Here is a 26,768-nt window from a genome sequence, read left to right as displayed (position 1 = left end):
CTTTTCCCCGCATCGCAAATGTATTATATCCAATGGTGCCTCTAATAAGGCGGACAGGAGAGCCACCTTGTTTATGATGAAATACTCCATGCATCAAAGAGCAAATAAGGCTCTAAGAGTCTTTTTTATTGTTTGGCAGGTGGGATACCTTATCAACACATGGATATATTCCGCCCACTAGGTTATAATGCACTTCCAATATGGTGAATGGGATATCTGTCATGTATTTGGCAGAGGGTCAAATTCACCAAATGTAAATCAGGCCCTAAGACAAGGAAACTAAGTTATAGTTGCTCGAGTTGTAGTAACAATTGTCTTGGCAACCAAGAGATCAGTCAGACCTCAGAGTGAAAACCACCCTCTCGCATTTTTTCAAAGTAACGCTGACACCTTCTTTAAGCAATCTACTCCAGTGCATGCAGGAGCTGACCAAAGCTGAGACTGTAGTGGTATACATGTATGACACAAAAAGGTGGAGTGTTCGAGAACCACCCTCCATCCTTTTTGGTGTATTGGATGGTTGCGTCCATCAGTGGAGTGGTCTAATATAGACGCACACTAGTGTGCTGATCATCAGATCCGTGTGTGTGTGTGTGTGTGACCGTGTGTACGCGTGTGTGTGCATGTGCGTATGTGTGTGTCCTTATTTGCTGTGCTGAAGAAGGCAGTGCCTGACTATACAGAAAACATTCCATAGACCTTCTGTACAACTCCTGTGTAAATTGTCGGGATCAATTGTTGAGAGTGCTCAGCTGTTTGCCCATATTTGATTCTGCATCAACTGTAGTTAGACATTTTGGCTATCTGCAGATTTAAGCAGTTGATCATTTCAGCCTGCTATCAAATTTACTAAACCACACGAACTGAATATGCCTCAGGACCCTGCCCTCACAAATGTAGACTCTGGCCCCTCCACCACCAGGTGGGTTTACAGCCAGCATTTGCATGCCAAGGATCTGGTGTCAGAAGCAGCTTTCATTGCATCCTCATGCAAAACTATCCTTCAGAGGAAGGCCACAGATGTCAGAGGATGACCTTAATGGTGAAAGCGTACCTGGCGTTCGCACGCGTACACTCAGGACCAACAATCAGCTTTTTCTTGCAGTGAATTATTCACCAAATTTCAAAAGACAAAGAACAGAATGATGAGCCCAGATTTCATGACTGCTACCGCTGTCTGTCTCTCTATAGAATTTTTTATTGGCATCCCCACCAGTGTTTTCATATTGGTGGTCAACTTTCTGGACTGGCTTAAGGGTCGAAGACTGACTTCAGCTGACCTCCTACAGATCACACTTGGGGTTACCAACACCCTATTTCAGTGCATGCTGGCCATGGAGACTTACGCCAGTGTGCTGTGCGGGGATACCTGGCTCTTGGCAGAGATCCAACGAATCATATTTCTGCTACTGACATATGCTATCGTCTCAAGCTTCTGGCTTACAGCGTGGCTTTGTGTCTTCTATTGCATGAAGATCGCAAACTTCCACCACCCACTGTTTATCTGGCTCAAACTGAGGGTCTCCAGGACTGTTTCCTGGATGATCCTTGGCTCAGTGGGTGTTTCAGTGGTCTTCAGTTGTGCTTTTATTTGGTGTGTTGACCATAATAATCAGAATGCCGCAGCCAACCTTACATCCAGCATCACTGTGCAGAGCAATGTCTTGAGATGCCCAGACCCTTACGCCATTTCCATGACCATTGTCGGATGCTGCCTTCCCCTGTTGCTTGTGGTCGTCTCCATCACCCTCATTCTCTTCTCTCTCTGTAGGCATGCCTTGAGGATGAAGCAGAACATGTCCGGCCATAGCCGGCCCAGTTTGGAGGCTCACAACCGCGCTGCCAGCACCATGATAGGCCTCCTCCTTGTCTACAGCTCCTTCTGCCTGGCTGAGATTTTCAATTTGTTCACACAGTTAAAAAACATGAGTTCTTGGGCATTCCTGTGCTGGTTGATCATTGGCTCCTTCTCCCCTGCACAGTCTGTCCTTCTGATCGCGGGAAGTTTGAAACTAAGACGAGCGTTCTGGAGGATCATGCGCCCTTCATGGTCCGAAGGTACTTGACTAAGTCTGTGAGCCCAGTGACTAAAAACCTTATCAAACTCCAAGCAACAGTGAGTACATCTCAATTAAGGACTGCTGAAGATAACAGAAGCAATGAAAACACTCCACAGAAAATATTCAAATGCATTGTGGGTAAATGTCTTATATCAGAACACTTCAGTGTCTGTTCTCTGTCGCACATTGTCTCTGGCCAATGGCATAGTTTCGTTTTCTTGTTGATACATCCAGACCTGGTGTACAATATAACCATTTTACTTCTTTTCCATCTCATTTGTGCAGAATGATAAAGAATAAATGACTCGCAATTCTATTTGTGTTGAAAGTGTGATGTTGTGCTAAGTTATGTTAACAAAGATTCGTATTGTACTGTATTGCGTTATTCAGGTTTCCATCTTCACTGCCATTTTCATGTGTGCATAGCGACGGTGAAGGGGACATTCAGCAAAAAAAACATAGTGGGCATTTTTATCCCTTTTTACAGTCCACGTTTTATCCTGGCACATCTATTATAGTTGTTATTCCCCAATCCAGAGGTACACATTTCATGGCCCTCATATATATGAAAGGTTGACTTGGCTCAGGACGGACTGAATAGTATTTTCTGTAGGTTTTGCACAGAATTGTGCAGCATGAGATTCAATCCACTGAGCTATGTTGGCAGCTCACATACACCTAAAATGGTGCACAAAATGGGTTCAATATGTAAAACTGTGTTGTTTTTTTAAAGCATGCCGAGAATGCCGTTATACGTGCGTACACGCTGAGCTATTGCATTCAGATCTGAAGAGACAGAAGCAGGTTCATGTTGTGAGTCCAGTTGTCCATCTGTCATACACCGGGGTGAAGTGGCAGACAGAGAGTCATGGGCAGACACGTGGTCCTTGCGTGATCGAACGCCTTGTCCGCCATGTTCCAAGGGTAGTTGGTGCAGTTCATGTGCAGGTGAGTGAACGAACACTGATGTAACATAGACCGTGATGTGAGATGTGAGCCAAGAGTATATTGGTTTTGCAGTGGCAGATTGTGGGGAGGTTTGTGTCTCATGGTTCTGGAATTCTTGTGGTGAATGTGAGCTCATACTCAACTGGCTAACTTAACACGCGCTAATGAGCAGGCTCCCGCAACCTAAGCCAAACTTTGCTGGGCTGAAGATTTCACTGGCCCTGAGGACAGTGACCTCATCAGCACTGCAAGGTCCACTGCTTATGACGAGAGGGAGCGCCACCAATATAGACAGACCTGGGCACTTCAGGTTCAAGCCAGGGCAAGCTATCTATCAATGATGCCTCAACACGGAGTGAAGAGGGGTCAGCAAGTCTCACTGACCCCACCTCACTCTGTGAGTAGTTAGGGAAGGCCCTTTACTCATTAGTTGACGCATGACAATGGTTGGCCAATGAGAGGAGGCCGTGGGATCTTCTGTTTTTCCCTTCCCTCCAAAAAGCCTTCATCAACTTTCGGTGCCTTCATACTTCCCCCTCCCACCACCTACTAGTCCTGTCATCAGCCATGCAGGCTTGTAAGTGCTTTCTGAACGTTTGGGTGCGTGGATGTATGTATTTATGTATTTATTTATTTATTGTTGTTTATTCATTTATTGTGATCTATTAAACGTGAGCAAGACCACCAAGGTATCAGAGCGCTGTACAGAGAGCTAAGGAGGGTTGCAGTACAGTAAACCACCTATTTCTAAGTATACACTATACATAGCAGTCGAAGATCAAGTTACCAAAACAATAGGGTACAATAAGAAATATTAACATCAATAATATACAATACAAACTGGGAGAATGACAGTTTAAAGGAGTTTTTTTTATACAACGTTTCTCTATTAGTAGGGTTTTAACTTAATTTTTGAAGATCTTGAAGGAGGTAAATGCTCTCGCTGATGGTGATAGGGAGTTCCATATTTTTGTAGCAGAAGCGGCGAACGGGCGACCTTTTGTCTTACTTTTTTTTAACTGGCTGGATCTAGTATGAGGAATTTAGCACTTCTAGAAGCTCTTCCTCCTCCTGATGGTTTGGTCCAATTAGCCATGTATTTAGGACCAGAATTGTGTATAGCTTTGTGCGTAATGCATACAACTTGCAATTGGATCCTAGCTTTGACTGGGAGCAAGTTGAGGGTTCTGAGTGAAGGGGAAACAGGGTCAACCATTTTAAACATACATTCCACCCACCACCCACTTTGGCCCAAAATTGGTGCTCGGGGGTGGGGGGGGAGGTTGGGAGTGCCGCCGAGCTCTCTGCCAGGGCCGGTTTTCGACCGATTTTGTTACAGGGCCGATTTTGCAAAAACGGCCCTCAGGGGACCAAAACCGGCCCCCACTCGTGCGGCGCCCTGGGGGATTGCCCAGTGCCCGCTATGGCCAGTCCGGCCGTGATAGCCAGGTGGCTAGAGGCAACAATGTCTGAGAGGACCAGGCATGCACAGGAGTTCACCACTGTCCCCTAGGGACAAACCCTGCTACCCTTCCCACCACTAAAGGAATGACATAATTTACATAAGCAGCCATCAGCCCAAGGAGTCTACAGAGCAAGACGTGACAGGCAATACATGTGTCTATTAAACTCAAACCTCTTCAAAATTGGTGTTCAATTCCATAGCGTGGATCAGAGGCATCACAAATATAAAGAGAACTGTCGCTGATCGGCTGAGCTATGTACTGCCGAAGAGTTGGTACCCCAAGTCATTGTTACTAAGAAGTTCCTGGTCGCCTCCACTTGCAGTTGGCGATGATCTTCTCATTTTCACTAAGATGCTCTTGACTAACTTTCCCACTGTCTTCGGGTCAGTGAAGTAGTGGGATTTACCATGATGCAGTATCTGCAATTTGGCTGGCCATAACAAAGCATATTTGGCATACATGCACTAGAGGGTGCGCTTGACCGGGAAGCAGTCTCTTCTGGCTACCTGCACCACCATTGTAAGTTGGTGTACTGGCCGGGGGCCGCTGCCCCAGAGATCTGTGAACTTGCTTCACTGAGAACAGTGCAGATAGCTCCTCACCGAAGAGCGAGCAAAGCATCTCTTTGATGTAAACTTCTATCCGACCCTTAGCTGTGGACTCAGGCATGTCCAGGATCCGAATGTTGTTGCGCATGTGTAACGTATGACCTCAATAACTTTTTTAATATGGAGGAATTTTAGCTTGTCCACAGACTGCCCATCTTCTATTTCATAGTGGGTGACGCTCCAGCTGTTAAATCTATCGCTCATTTTTCCACACCTTATCTTTAAGGAGGTCAAATCTGTCAGTAAGGAGATCGATTTTCGAGTCTATAGCTGTAAGCCTCTCTTTCAGATGCAGAAACAAAGATCTGATGCAGGGCTTTGGCGCACCGCAGACTTCACCACCCTGGCTCTGCAATGCGCCATCCCCAGGGGCAACCATTGTGCGCATCTGACCCCAGGTGTTCAAAGAGAGTTTGGCCTGCTTTGCATCAACTTTGCCCATCCTTCATTTAAGTAGGCACTCTCGACAGCCCCTGCAGTACACCAGGCCCCCAGCCCAAACCAGACCTCCACAAAGCAGCCCCTCTTACACAGGTCCTCTCTCACCCCAAAGCCACACTACTTGCTACTGGGGCCAGTATCTTCACTGCCCAGCCCAGTGGTCGAAGTGGGGGGGAACGGCAGGGCACGGCGTGTCCCTACTTCTTCAATTCCAGCGATTCCGTTCCCCTACTTTTTTATTTTGAAAATGCGTCCCGGGACGCAAGAAATCGGCATGGCCTATAAAGCTCGGCGTTCCTGGCGTTCGAGGACGGGCGGCAGAGAAGTAACAGGACCCTGTCTTTTTCTTCTTACCCAGAGAAGAAAATACAGTGTCCGCTTCTGCTCTGTAGCTTCAGTTGCCTTCCCTCTTCCCTCTCTTTCTGTCTAGCAGTTCTTCTCTTACTGAAAACCATGACTTCAAGACGGGGTTTTCACTCTCTTTTCTCTCCTTTCTCTTATTTCCTCACCTGTGAAATGGATCCAAAAATGAAAATAATTTGTGCTGGAAATGCCCTATTTTAATTCCAAAGTGCAGCATCTGGAATAAAAGGTTAAAAATAGGAAAAATAACGAAGTAAAGTAAGACAGACTGGTAGCCAGAGGGCAAAGAAAACATTTCGGGGGGAGGGGGGGGCTTAATCTTTAAGCAATAGGCAGAGTGGAGCTGCAGGGGCTCTTGGAAGGGGTGAAACAACAGCAAGGCCTCATTAACATGCAAATGGTCTTTAAAAGACCTGTGAAGTGCTCGGGTGCGGCTGTCTGGGTGCCCGGGAAGCTGTCTCATCCCGGGCAGCCACACACGAGGAGGGTGGGGGGGGGGGGGAGGGGCGGCTGAAGCCCTTTGAGTCCAATGGGTGTTGCGCGCCTGCTGGTAGCAAACTGACCAGATTGATTTTATTCACACCCAAACACATTAGCGCCACTTTTACAGAGTTTGCCAGTGAAGCGCTATTTTTGTTTCCTTGTCTTTGTTTTCCCTGGGCTTGCAACTAGTGCACCAATCCTGGAGGTACTGCAAAGTGTGGATTGGAAAACAAAATGTGTACTGCGGCTCTGCGTACAGGGATGTGGTCTTTTTACCATACTGCTTACGTTTTGTAAGGATATAAGCAATGGGCATTGAAATGGGTCCATTCAGGGCCCTGTAGTCATATCCTTAACTTTTCAGGCAAGAGCACTCACTGATTTCTGAATAGTGAGTGTAAACGCATTAATGTAACCATGTTGTTCCTGCTTTCAATTCACATGGTTTGCTAAATTTTGCATTCCCGATGAGTGTTTGCTTTTTCCAGGATGTTGTCACTTTTTTTTGTAGGCTGCATATTGCTCTGCGTCATTTAAATTGAGCCACATCCAGGTGTTTATAGCCGGCAGCAATTGGGTTGTAGTTGAAGGCAGTGTGAGTTTTTCTCAGTGGGGCAGTATGGTGTTCAGTGGGGGAGAGAGTGTGGCACTACGGCCAGAGCTACTGAATTTGTAACTGGGGAACCAGATTCAGCCTTAATAACCAGTCCACCAGACCACTCTCCTGAGAGAGCACAATCCCATGCTAGACCTTAGAAGGCTGCGCAAGACCTTAGAAGCCCTGGTGTCTTAGCACCAGCAGGTGGACCCTAGCAGTGGCAAGTGTGGATTGACCTTCAAGGTTTGTCCACCACAATCCATATTGAAGTTCACCTCCAGTCTTGCAGACAGGCCCATGAAGCAGCACACCCTAGAGCGACAGTGACTCTGTCACTGAGGTCACAGGACACTTGAGAAGGGCCAGCTCTAGGGCAGTGCAACCGGTGTGACCACACCGGGTGCTGACTTTGGGTGGAGGCATTATGTTTGCAAGTATATTAAGGTTTTAAAAGTGCTTGCTGCCTTCTTCCTGGCCTCCAGCAATTTTCGGCAACAATAAAATTGTCATGATGACTCTGGTGTTTAATGTTCTTCCTAGAGAGAGATCATTTTGTCTAGTGGAAGTTCTGATTCATGGAAAGGTAGCTCAGAGGGATAATGTGCCTGCTGCAAAGAACATGTACCATACAGATTGTGAGAAGTTGGCCTGGTATATGCTGTCCACTAGTTATAGTGGGCACCTTGTACCAGTCCAAACAACCCTTATTGATGATAGGTTTAAAGACAACCTTTATTGAAAGCTATCCTAGTGGTAGCTATGGAGAGCAGCCTTCAGGCTAAGTCTTGAAGGAGTGTAAAGCAGCTTGGTTTACCAGATTATAACCTCTTGAATTACTAAATGAAAGGAGATCCACACAAGGTATATATAAAATATATGTATTTATTTCTAAACACTCACTACTAATCTCTTTATGAGATCAGAGTCCAAGATGCACAATTATACAGTTCTAAAACGACAGTAAATACCACAATATACAATGGGCCCTAGGGGCGGACCAAACCATATATTAAGAAAGTGGTATAAGAACCATGACTTCACTAGACACAGTGCCTAAAGCACGTAGAATCGCTGGGATCCCAAGGAACCACCCAAGGTAGTGACACAGGAGACCCACAGGGGACGTTTGCAGTGTGAGAACACAGGCGCGAGCCCTGTACTATTTTATGGGAAAGTCACGGTTGGAATTTTAGAAGTTAAGGACACTTAGGAGAGGACTTTGAGAAAACCCCTTTAGACTTAGGGGGTTCTAGGGCCAGCACCCACGGGAGCACCGGAGTACTTGAGTTACCTCACTCAGGGAAGCCGGGTGCAAAGGTGTCAAATGGTGTCGGGGATCGTCGTTGATTTCAATGGCGATCTACTGCAAAGTGCTGCTGCCGGGAAGGAGAAAAGTGTCCGGTGTGATCCAAGCCTGGATCGAAGATCAGAAGAACCTGAAAGCAGAGGGTACAGAATCTGGGTCACTTGCCAGTGACCAGGGGCACGGTAGACGAAAACACACCGATGTTGGGTGATTGAAGTGCGAAGAGGCGAAGCTTGACTCTGCAGCCACGAGGACCAGGAGGTGTCGACGACAACCAGAAGCTGGATTTGAGCTGTCCCACAAAGGATGTCAAGTTCTGGGGTGTCGGTCCTCGTATTGAAAACAACAAGCCTTGGCAACAGCAACCCACGCAGAAAGAGAAAAGATGTTTTGGTGCGGACCAGCAAGGTCCTGGGGAATCCCCAAGCAATGGAGTGTCAGGACACATCTGGAGCAATCAGGTAAGCCTAATTAGAGGTAAAGTTGCCTTCACAGAGACCCACCAGTCGACGGACTAGGGATCGCGAAGGGACCTCGAGAGAAAACACAAAGGGTCAGCTCACGGAACACTCGTGGAGTGTAGGCGGGCAATTTTCAGTGCAAATGCTGCTCGGGGTAAGGGCTATAAGTAATCTAAAGCTTAGCTGCAGGGGTTGTTGGAAAGCTGATGCTTCTGCAAAGTGACGTGGTGTCCAGGGGTTCGGTTTGCACGGTCGCCACGAGGGATACGGGCCTCAGACTTGCTGTGGGCACTGTTCTACCTCTAAGACCACGGAAACCCACCTCCTGTGTTGCAAAATTCTTCGGAGTCTGGCGGGAGCTTCGGAGCTGCAAACTGGTCAGATCTGTCTTTGGTGCCTGCCTTGCAGGGGAGTAACTCCTTTACTCCAAGGGAGATTCTTTCCTCATCTAGTTCAATGTAGATCATCGAAGTTCCAGGATTCAGTATCAGAGTTTCGTCCAGGTGTAATCTAAAGTCCTGTAGCCAGGGGTTCCTTTCTTATACCCAAGGAAGGGGTGGGACAAACTCTCGGGACCCACCTATGTAATAGGTCAGTGAGCTACTGCTTTTGTCAGAGAGATCCTTTTGTTACTTGCAGTTTTTAAGTTAAAATCCTAACATAGAACAGTGAGCTATTAACTTTCATCTAAGAGCTGCATACAAACAGCAAGGTATAGATTAGAGCGTTATGTTTTCCCCCCCAGTCTTTGATTATCCTAATGTTGCAAAAAGTGTTCTTTTGGACAGAAATCAATTCTGATTATTAAAGAGAACCCCCAACCATGGTATTATGTTTTAAAATTCTGAGTTTGTTTCTCCAGACCAATCACTATTAAACTATACCGCCTAGTAGTATGGTTGTCATGTGACTCCTACACCTTCTAGTCCTTAGTCTTATGTAACATTTTCTATACAGTGATTTACACACATATTGATTGTCTCTGAGTAATGTGTGTGATGTAAAGTGCTCTGGTATGAGTGGCGCTGTAAATCAAATTAAATGCATCTGAGAGAGAGTGTGGTTATGGAGACTTGAGGGGCACTGTTAAAGGGTGGTAGTGAGGGAATCCATGGCAGAGGTGGTCATTGGGGGGTACTAACAAACATTAATGCAGAGGGCACCACCAGTGCTAAGACCGGCCCTGCCCTTGAGGCCAGTCTGCCTCAACCATAGTTAGCTCCATTGGCCTTGTTTCAGAAGTAGTAGCTGCAACTCACCAGGGATTGGCAATGCAGGATTTGGCACGCACACCAAACTAAGTTTGCAAACTTCACAGTCTCTCTGCTTCATTCACAAGCACTTTTAACATGTGCTGCTTGCTGTGGGGTCACTGGAATTAAATATGCAGCAATGGAGGACAAAATTATGCCACAGTGTTGACTAAATTATGCATTTAAAAAAAGGCTGCAGGGTAATGCAGTATATTTTCTGATATTTTATTATTTTGACGTGTACACATGCTAACAGTGTTTGGAAAGATTTTGCCTTATTAGCACCAGTGTAACATACAAATGCAACAGTGAGAAAGATAAGCCATCCACTCCGCAGCAAAACAAGTCAAATGTTTTGTTAACTTTTGATACATTTGAGCTATAAACAATTTATTAGTTTAAATGGTCAGATCATGCAGCAGATCTTGCATTAGGAGGCAAATATGGCAGAGCCAGAGTTATATAGAAAACATTTGCAAACTAGGATATTTTACCATTCATGTTTGAACTGCTGTTGTGGAAAAAGGGAGAAGTGCTGATGATAAACACCATGGCTCTGCGAAAAATTGCTTGTGCTTCCACATTTTATCATGTTTGGGACATTCTGTGATTAGAAGCATATCCCACTTTGAAATGTCAATAACTCATTATAACCTTATATAATCATGTGTATCCATTGGTTGATTAAACTGGGCAGTGAAATGCCAAACAAATACTAAAAATTGGCATATTTGTGCATTCTGGCCACACCTCTGGCTCCGCCCACTGAGCCAATCCTTGGGTTATTCCCGCCCTCTGATTCTCCGCCCACAGTTCCCCTACTTTTTTTCCCCCACTTCGACCACTGGCCCAGCCCCACCTCACCCCAGCAGTCCAGGGGGGCTTGTGCATGCCAAGACCCCCCAATGTGTCTGTGCAATGGAGAGGTGCACCCAGGGGGACATCCCAGCCCCATACGCCATTCCTGGGGCAGTAAGCCGCGTCTGGCTCCTCATCGCCACAATGCAGCCTCTGCCATTACTGAACTCCCAACCACATTAGGCGGTGCACGTGTGTCCCCAACAATTTCACCTCAGAAACTCAGCAGAGCACAACACGAGGAGAAGCGGAGGCACTGATAAGCAGGACGTGTTGCACTGAGGAGGGGTATCCACCAGATGAATTGTGTGTTTACTCTGCAAAGCGGCAAACCCAGACCAGGGTTTTCTACCGCTTTGGCCCCCGCGAGCACATACCTGAGGGGGGGCGATTGCCACCTGCACCAGTGCCTAGCAAGCCACCTCCTGCCTGTGCGGGCACAGTCCCAGCAGAACAGATACAGGGAGTCAGCCACGCACGGAGCCACTGCCTTCCGCAAGCCAGGTTAGTCTCCGATCCTCGTCAGTGATGTCCAGCAGTGGAGGCACGCAGGCCAGGATCCTTCAGCCGCACCAGCACATGCAGACCCCAGAGGCAATCCAACACTTCACCGTAGTTCTTTGACATCCTCCTTTCCACGGGCGAGATGAGTACACCCGGCGGCCGCAGGCAGGAAGCGAGAGAGTCGTGGGGTCTGGATGCGAACCTGTACTCACATCACCCCGGCAGCGCCATCCCCAGGCCCAGCAGCCGCACGGCCCAGTCCCACAGGCAGGGCTTCAACCTCCGGGCATTCACCAGGGAGGCGACATCCAGCACCCCACCGAGTGATCTGGGGAGTCAGGCAGCCACCCCGAGTGTTTGCCAGGTGCAGGCAGCCAATCTGCCTCAGATCCTGTCACAGGTCTGACGTTGGCAAGCCCTCCATACGCACAGGCCGCAAAACCTAATGGTGCATAACTTGCATTCCGGGCAGGCGCGCAACACCCATTGGACTCACAGGGCTTCAGCCCCCCCCCCCGTCACCCCCGTCGCGTGTGGCAGCCCGGGCTGAGACAGCTTCCCGGCGCACACACAGCCGCACCCGAGCACTTAGCAGGTCTTTAAAAGACCATTTGCATGTTAATGAGGCCTCGCTGTTGTTTCACCCCTTTCTAAGAGCCCCTGCAGTTTCACTCTGCCTATGGCTTAAAAGATTCAGCCCTGTGCTGCCTTGTTGTCCCCATTTAGCAAAGGATAATTGTAGGATAAAGCCCTCTGGCCGGCAGAGCCTCACAAAGTCGCGGCCATCTTGCGGCCGGGCTCTCTAGCTCCCCCACTGTTGAATTATTATTAATTGTATTTGGATAGACATCTGTTGTCTATTGCCTTGTATTTGATTATGTTTCTGGTCTTTTTTTGCTACAACTTCAAGCTTTTCCATGTTGGTTGCATAGGCAAGACCTATTGCCTTTCCTAATGCTTTTCTGGCAGGGCAGAATGGTGGCAAGCAAGAACATTGGATGGGACAGGAGAGGAGGGTGCAAGCAACAATGCAGAATGTTAAGTGGCAAGCAACAATGCGGGACAGGTGGGAGAGGGCATGCAACAATGCCGGTCTGGGTGGGAGGAGTCAAGCAACAACATGGAGAGGATAAATGGGGGTAAGCAACAACACAGAAAAGGGTGGGAGGGTGCACACATCATCATGGACAATGTTGGAAAGGGACAAGCAACAAAAAGAAAGGGACAGGAAGGGGAAAACAGCTACATGGAGGGGGAAAAGAGGGTGGGAGTGAGCAAGCAACAACACAGAGTGGGATGGAAGGGTGGGAGAGGGCATGCAACAACCCAGAGAGGGATGAGAGGGGGAAAACAACACGGAGAGGGAAAGCAACAACACAGAGAAAGAAGGGAAGGTTATTAAGAAGTAAGCAACAACATGGAGAGAGGTGGAAGGGGGCAAGCAACAACACACAGAGGGATGGGGTTAGAAGCTCATCAGAGAGATGGCCTGCAAACACTTGCACTCTTATGGAGTGCTTCAACTAAAAGAAAAAAATGCTTTCAAAGAATGAGCAGTAAAAGGACACAAGTACTTGGGCGTTTCTTCAGTAAAGTGTCAAACACTCAAAGAAGACGTGCTGACCAAAGAGAAACACGTAATGAGAGTGACGATAAATGTAATCATCGTAAGCAATGGGCGGGTTCTAAGCCCACTGTAAACTATCAAAATGTCTTGCAACCCACTGTACATGCCCTCCCGCAGGAGAGACCAAAAAATGGAAATGATCTTCAGTATATGAAATGTACCACTCAAAAAAACATTGCTAAAGCTCCATGTGTATAAATATATATATATATTTTTTTTTTTTATTTTTTTTTTATAAATATATATTTTATATACAATATATATCTAAATATTATATATATACACACATATATATATATATGCATACACTCATATGTACACAGATATATATATGCATGTATGTGTATGTGTACACACATATGAATGCACACACACACACACACACATTATTATAAACGAAAGCATAACCTTCTTGATCCCAGGTTTTACTCGATGGAGCTGAGAGCATCAATCAAGTGACAACACAGGATTCTATGACATATGACTGACACCAGAACTAACCCTCTTCAGTTACACACATGATGGGAAGGTTGGTAGTAGTGTTACTTTCAAGCACAACATCCTTTCTGCTCTGCCTCCATTGCCAAAACACTAGATCCGTGAGTACAATTTTTCTCTGTGTGGGCCAGTATTGTATCATAGAAATACTGGTTCATTGTTATTGGAAAGGTGTATATTCTGTTGATTCCTCAAGAGTTTAGAACGCATTCTTGATAGATGTTTTCTGATGTTGAGATTTTGATGGTTATCCATCGAAAATCACATTAACCTGTTACAATTTACGTTGGGGAGAAAGCAATCCTCCAAGCAATCTGTCTTTTTCCTAACAAATTTGAAAAATTTCATTTCTCTCACCCATGATAAAACGTACATTTGATAGATGATTTGTGTAGGGCTCAAAAAGAACTGCAAAATATGTTAATTCAGTCCATTGGAAAGGAAAATCATTTCTTTTGCAGTGATAATTAAAGTGTTAATATTTTCATTTCAGTTTAGAGGAAGGTATCAGATTAATAAACCATGTATTTCCACTTTACGGGCTGAGAAACTCGGAGGAGAAATGCCGCCAGGAATTTACCTACCAAAATATGTGAAAGGGAACACAAGTGCAAATAAATCCTCTGTGTTATTCGTAACACATCATGTAGATTTTCAATATAGCCCAAGTTGCTGTCAAAAAGTGTGCATATTATTTGTTTATTCGTGACATCGATGTAACCCTTGTCATTAAGCTAACTGTAAATTGATACCATTTTATGATCCTGTTTATTTGCTTTCTTCATCTAACTTTCTAGTTAAATCCCTTCCAATTTGGTTCAGGAAAATAAAGACACAATTCTAATTTATATCTGCAAAAACAGTTGGCCTTTTACGCTTAGAAAATATTTGGCAATAGCCTCAATTATTTGCCTAACTGCTTTCACAGTTCCAGATGGCAGATAATTTTTAGCAGTTTTTGCAAACTACTTATCTTACCGTAGACGCTGCCCACAAACATGATGCAACTCATTTTAAAATGTTTTTTTAGCCACAAAACTTTAAAACTGTCCCTGTCACTTAGGCCCACATGCATCAAGCTAATTTTTTTTCGCAAACGTTGCGAATCGCTTAAAAAGGCCGTTTGCGATCGCAAGATTGCTTGTTCCTATGCATGAAGCAAAATCACAGAATATCACAATTTTTCGCTAAATTTGCGATTACCTAAATACCAAATCTGTAATAGCGATTCCGTATTATTAGGTAATCGCTAATAAGAAATTGCAAAATTCAAGGCAACAACAATTCACAAATACAGAATCAGTTAAAATTCGCAATTTGCATTTCTTAAATAATAACAAATCCTATCAATGGTAAAAATCTCACATTAAAAAAATCAGGTGTTAATCATTAGCAAACTACTTAAACAGTCCCAGAATGCATCAGAATGTGTCACAGTGGCTGCGCTCTATGTCATGGCGAAGAGGATGAGGCCAAGAGTAGCAACACAGAGAAGGAGGATACAAAAAGAATTTTCAGAGTGCGCAATACTTTGCTATGGCAGACGGAGGAAGAGATTCATGATAAATATAGGCTGAATGCTGCCACAATCTTAGATCTCATTGCTGAGTTATACCCAATACTGCAGCGTCAGACTCGCAGGACACATGCCATCCCCACCCATGTGCAGGTCCTGTGTTCTCTGCATCTCCTAGCTTCAGGGACCTTCCAGGGAGTAATTGCTGCAGCTGGAGGTGTCTCTCAAAGTGCCCTATTGCGCTTTTTTAACTCTTTCCTAAATGCCATGTTGCAGAGGATACACCACCACGTTATGTTCCCCACAACACACAGGAATTGCTACAAACTAAATTAGATTTTTATCAGGTTGCACAATTTCCACATGTCATTGGTTGCATTGATGGGACGCATGTACCCATATGTCCTCCCTCAGTGAATGAGTATATCTACCGAAACCGGAAATCTTACCATTCACTGAACATTCAAGTAATCTGCAATTCAAAAACAATAATCACAAATGTAAATGTAAATGTTGTAGACTTGTAAAGAGCACAGCTACCCCTGCAACGGGGCGTCCCGGCACTGTAGACCGCTGGGGAACCCGTCCTGGCTATCCCTGTGAGATGGTCCCTTTCTGGGTATCTCCATGCTGAAACCAGGCATCCCTGGCGTCTGTGGGGGGCCGTTGTAGAGATGAGGCAAGCTTAATGCCCAGAGCTGCCGAGTGTGTTCCTGGTTAGAGTAGGTACCAAGGCGAGAATTATTGAGTCCGTTTTGACCCTGGTCCACGACCCTGCCACGTTGGGAATTGAACCCCGGTCCCTGGCCAATTCTCTGCTTACGGGTCTGCCGCCTCTAACTAGTGAGCCACACCTCTCCACAAACATAGTGGCTAGTTACCCTGGCAGTGCACATGACTCCCATATCTTCTGGCATAGTGGCATACACAGACGTCTACATGCGGGTGAATTTGGAGAAGGATATTTGCTGGGTAAACAGATGTAATACTGTCTTGCACACCTGTCCGCCATGGTGAAACATAGCAGTGACTAATGTATATTTATTTTTCACATCCTTTGGGTGATAGCGCATACACTGTGAGGTCTTTCATCCTCACTCCATATCTGAGCACTTCTACACAAAGGGAGCAGCGATACAATGAGGCACACATCTCTACACGCAATGTGATTGAGAGGACATTTGGAGTACTTAAATCAAGGTTTTGCGTCCTCCACAAAACCGGTGGTGCTTTACAGTATAGGCCGGAGACTTGCTGTAAAATAGACGCCACATGTGCAATGTTGCACAACATAGTCACTAATGGGCATTCCCCTGGAAGACTCTGATAGCGAGCCAGAACTAGACACACAGCCAAGACAACCACCCCAAGCGGCATGCGGTCCAAATGCAGCAGAGGGGAGAAGGAGATGGGCAGAAATCACGAAACATTACTTTTAAGGTGGGTAATCACAACACAGTATTTGCTCAAAGGTTTATTGTGAAAATTGTGTGGTTGTGTTAATGCACACATACCATATGCAGACAAGTGCAGTGTGGGTACAGACAATTAAATGTCATTGCCTTGGCACTTAAACTTTAGTGTGGACTAGTTACAAGATTCTGGTTACCGCACCAGAATTGTACCTGTCCAAATGTCTATTTCTTCCTGCCACGCACTCCTGTGGCCCTTTCAGGAAGCTCAGCTACATCCCTCATTGAGCCTTCTGTGCCGGCGTGACTCCTGGCACTGCGCCTCCTGGTATGTGTCACAGGTTCCAGTAGGCTGCTGAGGCTGGAGTCCTCCTCACTGTCCCATGGCTGCATGCATGTTGTTTCCACTTGCTGCTGCAGTCTGGAGTTGTTCCACTGCATTGGTGACCTGGATGAGACCCCTGACTACATCCCCACAGCAGTGGCTCATCTCCACCTGCATGCTGACAGCACGCCTGGAAAGCTGAGCTGTAGTTGTACTCAGCCTATTTATCGCCCTGGTGTAACTGCATGTGCCCACTGAATTGTGATGCCTCCTGCCATGTAAGGCATGCTCAGCCTGGATGACCCTGCACATATCTTGTATGGCTGTTGCAACACTGTCTAGTTTTTCAGTGTTCGCCCTGTGCCCTTCAACTACCACAGTTGTTCGCTCTCTCAGGCAGTCAAGTATGTCCCCCATGCATGTTGCCATTGTCCCCAGTTGGCCCTGCATAATCCTCATATTCCTTCCTTGCAAGCACTGTACCCTCAGCATCTTGGCCTCAAGCCCACTGCAGCCAGGTGCAGCATTGTCCTCTGCAGACGTCAGGATTGCCCTAGGCCTTCGCCTGTGGAACTGCATGGAATGGTGCCGCATTGTTACCTCTGGTGGTGTTGTATTGGCAGGCTGATATGTGGGAGATCCTGTTTGGCTGTCTTCATCACTCTCCAAATCAGGCAGTGGTTGGACTATTCGCCGGCGTCGAGTGGGAGCAGGTATGAGTGAGGATGCTGGCAGTTCTGGTCCCTTATCAGGCTGTTCCATTGGTCCCTCTGACTCGTGGTCATCAGCCACGCCACTGTCCTGTGCTGCATCTGTGATTTTAAACAGTGCAAGTTCAGTTACATTTTTTGCACATGTTTGTAACATAGCACATTCAAAAGTCTAATAAATCTACTTATGTAATGTACAAAGTCTACTTTAGTCACTTTGTTGCTGTACTCTGCTGCAGTAAAGCTGTTTTTGTCCCTCCATGCCTTGCCCTTACATTTGTCTGTATACAACTCTCACAATGTATTTGGGTGTTGCAAGTACAAAGTGGACTGGCCTCAGGTGTGCTACACTACGCAGGGTATGCATTTGGGGCTATTTTAGTTACATTTGACATTGAAATATGTTTAGCTGTGGTCTTACCTTGGGAGGCACCCGCATGTTCACTTTCGAGTGGATGAACACAAACCACCTGAGATGCAACACTGCAAAGACGGTAATTTTACCCTTTGGGAAAAATAATCTGTTTTCTCCCCAAACCTGCTGGCCACCTCATGCTGAAGCCCCGCCGAGTACCATAAAGAGTGCCCGAAATTTAGGAATTAAAATTGATGAGGCACTATCCTTCAAGCAACAGACCAGTGAAGTGGCTGGTTCCTGTTTCAATATCATCAAAAGCCTTCGGAAATTCTTTGACTTCCTCCCCCTACCAGCAAGGAAAACGGTAGCGGTGGCATTGATTACATCTAGGTTGGATTATTGTAACGGACTGTATGTGGGTGCCAACAAGGCCCTTCTACATAAGCTGCAGATGGTGCAAAATACTGCAGCAAGGCTGGTGCTAAAAATGCCAAGAAAATCCTCAGCATCCGCAGCACTTGACACCCTCCATTGGCTCCCTATCCAAAAGAGAATCCTATTCAAACTACTGATCATCTCTTTCAGAGCATTCCATAAAAGAGGCCCTACCTACCTGACTAACAAATTTAATCGCTACCACCCCGGACGTCATCTAAGATCTGCTACGGCCAACCTAATGACCATTCCAAAGTTTCGATTGGCCACTAGAGGGGGAAAGTCCCTGGCGGTCAAAGGCTCTAGAGCCTGGAACACACTTCCACCTCAAATTCGTGAAATCTCCTGTGAGAGCAAATTCAGGAAAGCCATTAAAACCTGGATTTATAACCTAACTGCCTCCGCCTGCAAAACCCTGGTCTAATATCTACTTTAGGGTCTATTACATCTCCCTTCTGCCTTCGAACCACACAAATTGAACCTAGCGCCAAGATGCTCCTCGGAGCGATAGAGCGCTATATAAAATCCCCCCAAACATAAACATAAACATGTTCAGAGGTGTCAAGCTGTGTACTCCCGACGACTGCCTCCGGCTGCAGTGTGGATTCCACCATGTCCTCCAGTAGGGTGTTTGATTGTTTGGTAGGTGGTCCCCCTTCAGTTATTTTGTAGCAGCTAGCCTTTCAGCCACCCTCTATTTAGCTTGGCTGTGCAAGTCATACCATCTTTTGCGCAGGTCAGAGATTGCACACTGTGTTACCCCCACAGCATTGATTTAAGCTTGGATTCCCAGCCAAATCTTTCTCAGCAACCTGCAGGGAGAGTTTCCCAAATAGCCAGTCATGGTTCAACACCACTTCCTGAGCGAGAATTTCAAGTTCCTTTTCACTAAATTTTATCTTTCTCTTCCTGCCTTCTACTTTATTTTTCTCATTTTCTGTGGCCATGCAGTTGATTTCTCACTGCTTCTGCTCCAAACACAGTTTCTTCCAGCTGAGTCCCACCAGTCTTCCTCCTCAGACTCTTCTTGTGAACAGGTCTGTGCATTCAGTGAATCACTTCCTGGTTGTGATGTCATCACAATGCAGCAATATGGGTAAATCGCAATTAGTAATTCTGTATTTGCGAGATCGCTATAACCGATTCGGTAAACAGAAAATCACTATTGATGATAGCGATTTTTACTGATTCGCAAAATTTTTCCGATTTTATTGATGGATTGAGTTTTGCGATTTCGTGATAGCGATTTCTTATAAATCGCTATTAAGGAAACACTAATTCAGTTTTTGATGCATGTGCCCCTTAGTGTATTAATACATATATTTCTTATATCTGTAGGTCACACTTTATAGCTAGCCTTTATTGGTATATTATCACAGAAGAGAGCTTAGTCTCATTGAGATTCATTAAGTTGTACACGCATTACATCGATTAAAAACAATATTACAAGGGGCGAGGCCATGGCAATGATTTTGTCTAATTTGGGGATCACTGAACACGTGGCCCTGTTATAAAGGAGTGGGGAGTAGTATGGTATTTAACACTTCCAACAAGGTACTACCTCTTAACCTGAATAAACATTTATTCTTCTTGTTTGGTAAAAGAGAATCTTTTGACGCAAATTCCATTAGATCATGTTGCAATAAAATCAAGACAATCAATTTGTCTCAATGGCTCCATGTTGCCATTAAACAGCATAAATTATTGTTATAAATTAAATCATTAGACGTTTCTGTTAGTTTTCTCTCTCATTTCTCTACCTGAATTTCATCCTAATCTTTCACCGCAGGGACTATATTAATCTATAGACCCCTTGGTATCCTCCCTACTTGCAAAAGTTTGAATGTGATCACATACCACCATTTTCGAGATTCTTTTTTTAGATACTTTTCCAAGTTTTATAAATAGATTTCGAAGTCCTTTTAGAAGTTCATGTCCCTGAGATTTATCACTATTTATTTGGGATCTAAAAATCTATCTGCCAATTTCTCTCTTTTCTTAATATTAATTAAATTATATACCTTTGCTGTAGTGCCTGGTTAACTATTGTAATTACTTGCCAAATTCGGGGATCTGACAAGACATGCCATCGCTGATCTCTACTTCAGCTTCTGGTCGGGTGCTTCAAGGATGGCTTAGACAAGACTTCGGGGGGAGTTTGGCACTAAATCAGAGAGACCCCTAACATTAGCAACACGCCTTCTGAGATGGTATTGGGAAGGTGGCACAACTTTAAACAGAAATGGAGGTAGGCCAGTGCCAATCCAAAATGGTGCCCACAGCTGTGTGTGGAGTGCTGAGAGCTGTGTAACCTCAAGGGAGTCCCTGAATGTTGCCACACACAGCGTGGGGAATGTCCTCAACCTCACCCATACTCCATACATACTGCCTGACCAAGAAGTAGCTGAATCTCCAGGGACTGAGCTACTGACTGGTGGCCCCTCTCCCACGCTGGGTGATGCCACCTCCAGCCAGAGTGCTTGAACAAGGTTCAGGAGAGGGTGAGAGCTGACACAACGAGCTGTACTATACATATCAATATCTTATTTTAAACATTGAAGTCGATTTTGAATAAAAAGTAAAAATAACTTTAAATGAAACTGCTAGAATTTTCCCAGGCAAACATTTAAAAAAATTATTTTATAACTAGGCCTGCTCATGAGAAATATAGTTTTACCTGCACAGTGTAAAATAGATTTTGGCACCATCCACTGTGGGGATAGCTATTTCCATATTATCCATTATGTCCCTGTGGGCTTACAAGTCACATTTAGCTTTCAGATTCCATGACAGTAGTGCATTTCCCATATCAACATACCACAGCCTTACTGGAAAGTTAAGAAAACCAATTAAATGTAACCAACATAAAAAAGTATGGTTTTAGGGACAGAGCACACACACTGTGGCACTGAACAGCAGGGTCCCAGTGCCATAACTTCAGAGAAATAAAAAAAGAACTCCACAAAAGCAAAAAAGGCCAAATAAAATCATAATAAACATTGACTAGAAAGTAGTGCTTTCACCTAAACAGCAGAACTGATTGGCAGATCAAAGCACATTTTGAGTCCAAATTCTCGAAGAGCTCTTCTTTGAGGACTAAAGCAAACATGCGTCTCTTGCCCTGTGACAATAATAAAACACACACATTATACACAGTCCCAATAAATAGAATCTTCCTAAACTATTGCAGGAAGTATTGTTGAACAATACCTTTGTAGTAATGGATCTGTAAAATTGATCTGCTCCTGCCCAGCAAATGCCCCGAACTCTCCTGTAAAATGTACAGTTGAAGTATTTAGTTAAAAGCAAGGCTTCTTACACAAAAACCTTCACTTAGCAGCTAAGGAAATGTTTAGTGCAGCAAGAATTCACAGTGCAAGGTACTAAATACCAATCAAGCCTTCTCATTTTACAGCTCTTGCCGGGAAGTGCTATCAACTTGAATGTCTGAGTCTTAAACATGTGAAGTGTGTTCTGGGTGATGTATGATCTCAACATTAATAATACAGTGGTGACCATGCTACCATGAAAACATATATTATTAATGTTAAACAAATATAGTCTCCATCAAGGTAGGGATATATTGGCCTTAGTATAATGTAAAGCTAGCTGGAAAGCAACAGAATGCTCTACAAGAAATAGATAATTATAGTAGGGGGATGCTCATACCAAAATCATTTTGGATATTAGTTTTCATAGTACATAATATTCATTTTAGTTAGCAACAGAGAGTAATGAGAAGCAACAGTAAAACGCTGAAGTTAATATTGAACATTTAATTTCAATAATCACCAATCATAAGTTTCAAATTGTGTTGTACAGCCAACAGATGTTTTGCCCCATCTAGATTTGCAACCGGAATCTTTCTCAAGACTCAGCCATAATTGTAGCTTTAATCTGCCAGGCGTTCCCGACATATTCCTGAAATATTTCTGGAAATATTGGATTACCCCATAAAACAGTAAAATAATGTAGCAGAGGCAGAGAATATTTCCTATGGATTTCCTGCCATATCCTAGTTATGTAGCTGACTACGTTGAATCTAACCCTTTTGTAGTAATTTAGATCTATAGTCTTGTAAAGAATAAGCCCAGTCGATGGCCAACAGGCTAATTGGTAAGCCAGTGTAGATGAACCAGCTTCAAGCCCGTTTAACAGGCTCTGGATACGCCTGGCGAATGCAGCCCAGCAATTCAGCTTAAAATCTGGGAGCTTTAAGCCCCCTTGTTTGTAAGTCAACTTAATGAAACTTAGAGCCCTTTGGCCTGCCTAAACCCCCAAATAAAGCTGCTGATAACACTTTCTAGAAGCTTGAAGAAAGATCCTGGGACCCGTAGAGTGATTGAACTAAACAAGTATCAAAAGTTAGGCAATATATTCATTTTTTATAACATTGCACCTACCGAGGATGCTGAGGTGAAGCCAATGCCAGCAACGTAGCTTAGCTGTGACCAATTTACGAAACGACTCGTAATTTAAAGTAATTATATCCTCCACCTGACTGCTAAGGCAAATACCTAGATATGTGGCGGTATCTGTAACCCCTAAAGATGTTGACAAGGTATCTGGTTGATAGTTAAGGATTGTCTGTGTCTTAGCCAAATTTAGCTTGTACCCAGAGAAGGAGACGAAAAGCTCTGCCTCTTCTGTAATACGAGCTATAGCGTCTACTGACTTTACAGAGAAGACGGTGATGTCATCTGTATATGCAGTAAGCTTAAGTTCTATAGCATTTAAGTTAACTGGGAAGATCCCCACATTCCGCAAGAAGTGTCTTATAAAAGGCCTGATGTATAAGGCGAATAATAACGGGTAAAGTGGGCACCCTTCCTGTGACAATCTGTTCATGAAATGCCGTACAGCTTGACTTTGGCTACGAGGTTTTTGTATAGTTTCTATACCAGGGAGATAAACCGGCTTCCAAGTCCAAACGCTGACATAGTAGACAAAAGTGCTTCCGATGCTACTCTATCGAAAGCCTTCTCGGCATCCAGCATTATCATACCAATTTTTTCTTTTAATTTACCAGATACGTTGAAGGCTGCAATAGCAGTGTTAACATAGGTCGAAGTATCTCTACCAGTAACAAAACTGTGTTGTTGATCAGAGACTAAACTATGAATGAGAGGAGCCAAGTGCTTTTCCAATATTTTAGAGAAACTTTTAGTAACAGAATTGATCAACAAGATTGGGCGTTACGAACTTCTCTCTTCAAGTGGGTTTCCCTTCTTGGGAAATACCACTATATTAGTCGTGCTCAGGATACAAGGGCTTCCCCCCTTTATGATATATGCACTTAAGTCAGTAAACTCGGGTGCCAGACATCCCTAAAAGTTCTGTAGAACTCAAGAGGGATAGTATCCTCACCCGCCGCCTTGCCAGAGGGCAGGGACTAGATTGCTTCCTCCACTTCGGCCACCCCTATATCTCCTTGGAGCAGTGCCGTCTCCTGAACATCAAGCCGAGGTAAGTGGCTCTCTTGCAGATATTCCCGGAAGCTAAGATTAGTAGGGGGTATCCACCATATATATATTCTTGCATAATATTTTCCAAACTGCTCAACAATAGCCTGTGGCTTTGAGTAAAGTAACCTGCCCTCTCCTTTAATGTGCTTGATATTGGATCTTGCTTTATTGTTGGAGATCTGAATAGCCAGAAGCTGACTAACTTTCTTGCCGTATTCACACGGCAGCATTCTATTCTTATGATAAATGGCAGCTACTTTCTCTGTTAACCTTCTGTTTAACATAAGCCGTGTTTCTAGCAGCCTTAAATATATTGACTGCTCAGCAGGGTCCTTTACTTTGATCGCCTGCGTATGCTGATGTTCTAGGTCTCAATGAACAAGACGACTCTGTCCCGCTTCTTGCCCAGAATGAACTAAAGAGATGTCCCCCTAACAAATGGTTTCATACAATCCCATATGACAGGGGCAGAGGCAGTGCACTTATTGTTTCCTAAATACTGCCCCAATGCTAGTCTGGGATGCCCGCAGTACTCTGGGTTATTGAGGAAATGGCAAGGAAATGAAAAGACCCGATGAACATCTCTGACCTCCGCCTGCATCTGTACTGTTAGCATAACAGGATCAGATGTAATTTTAGGCCATACCTCTATATAGGCATTTTGAAGAGCATGTCAGTATGTGAATGTTGTTTATGTGGGGATGAGTAATACGTGAACCCTGGTGACCTTAGGATAAATGTCCTCCAAGCGTCATCTAGCTGATGAATTTACATAAGTTCAAATGTGGCTGCTCGGGTTCTACCCATTCTTGCCTGCATTTTTCTGTTTGTGGTATCAATTTTGTAATCCATAATACAATTGAAGTCCCCCATAACTATCCGATCCCCAATCCATTCCAATATTTTGCAGCTTAAGTATTAAAACATGTCAGGACTATCAATGTTAGGTCCCTACACCACACATATCGTACTTTTTTGTCCCAGTATCAGCAGCTGAACTATCGCCCATCTCCCTTTAGAGTCAGCTAAAGTACGTAATACAGTAACAGCTAAGTTTTTAGATTTCAGTATGGCGACCCCCCCAATTGATAGTCTGAAAGGTGAATATTAAAGCATCAAATCCCAGTTGAGTCAGCATAGATCTATCCTTATAAGCCAGATGGGTCTCAGTTAGGCTGAGCATCTGTGGCTTAACAGCATTAAGTTCTTTGCGGATCAATCGCTGCTTCCTAGCTTGATTTAGTCCTGCAACATTCCAACACATATACTTCATATTAGACATTACATAATCTTAATTCAACAATCTTTCCCTTTGTTCTATTCTCCTGCTGAATTCTGTCTATATGTATACTTCCATGAGTTAACTTGCTACTTAATCCCTCCACCCCACCAGCCCCCTCCATCCAAGAATGCCAATAGAGTAACGGAGAGCTACTCTCTAATAACAGCAACCCCAACCCCACCTCCCGTCCCACCCCCAACAGTGTGCAGAACAAAAAACAGAAAACCAGAAACCCCCTCTACTCTCCTTATGTATTATCTCCTTTTTAAGTAGTGTCAGATTACCATCTAGATAGGGCTTTATTAGCATCCGTCTCTGTATAGAAGAATTGCGAGCCACCGTCTTTAAGTTTCTTCAGCCAAGCTGGCTCCTGCAAGAAAACTTCAGATCAGAACTTGAAGATCTCGAAGTCCAATGTCACTAAGGGAAAACCCCACTGGGGAATAAGCAATAAAGTGTTAAAGGAGCTAAAGTAGCTAGAGGAACTAAAGGAGGAAAAGGATGAGGAGGTCCTAAACCCCCCTTTGTTGACTCAGATGAGCGGTTTAAAAACCCTGTATCGACTCACTCAAAAGCAGGATGCGATGCTAGTCCCTTACATAGGAGTTGTCTTGCAAGTTAGGGTCCACATCGTCAAATATTATTGCACCCCAATTACTGCTACCCATTTGCTGATATAAGGGTGATGGAGAGGGGGTGCTACAACCAATCTGTATAGAATTTGAACAGATTGCCATTTCAGATTCAGGGTGTGCCAGATCCTGTTGGGCAACATTAATGGTACTAGGACTAGCTGCTCTGTCAACCCGCTGTGGATCAAACAACGAATCACCCTCTCTGGTAACAATGAGGGATTGAGGTGCAGCGTTAGTCCCCCAGCCCTCCTGCGCCTCTGCAAGCAAAGCATCTGCCGTCTCAGAAACCAGGATGGAGTTTTCCAAACCGCAGGACTGGAGCAAGCAGCCTGCTCTCCCAGAGCGCTGCAACCATAGGATTGGTTTTCCTAACAGAGAGCCGGAGGCAGCCTCAGACACTCGACTGGTCTGCAGGGGAGGTGCCAGTTCCCACGTTGATTCAGCAGCACCCGTAACAGCCGGGATCCACAGGCTCGATACTGGTGGTTCATTAGTGCGGTCACGTCCCTTCTGAGCAGCAGGATACTGTGGGGCCATGCTAGGACCTGCTGAGACCCTGCCGATGCCATAGCCAGATACGGTGCGAGATCCCGCAGTAAGCCACCTAGCCTCCTTAATTAGCTGGAGATGGCTGCAAACCGCAGCAGAGCAACGGCAGCACATCCGTGCTTGAGGTATAAACGGTGATAGTTCTTTGGCCTTTCACCGCATTAGTTAAGTTTTAATCTATTGCCATTTTCCGTGCAGCCTGTGGTCCTCGAGGATAGTTCAGAGGTGGGGGGGCCGCGTAGTCGAGGAAGGTCACAGGAGTTGGTCTCCTTGGTGGAGTCAATCTGCCATCTTCCCTTCTCCTCTGTTGACACCCAGCCAGTTCTTCGTTAGCATATAATTTTAAGTGTTTAGAATTTTCTATTTCATTTTTAATAGTAATTTTTAGTGTTGTAGTGGGTTGTTGGGTTTGTAGAAGGGTAGGGTGGGAAGTTGATTATGTAATAATAAATTATGAATTATTTAATACATTTATTTAATTATATGATTGCTACTTATCATGTAAATTATGTCACACATTTGTTTTTGTTATATGTTATTTGTGGGCCATTAGGTTTGCAGGGGTCTATGGTAGGAAATTAATTTAATAATTATTATTCAACAATTA

This window comes from Triturus cristatus, chromosome 4_1, assembly GCF_964204655.1.
Source record: "Triturus cristatus chromosome 4_1, aTriCri1.1, whole genome shotgun sequence".
NCBI lineage: Eukaryota > Metazoa > Chordata > Amphibia > Caudata > Salamandridae > Triturus > Triturus cristatus.
This window is presented reverse-complemented; position numbering follows the sequence as displayed.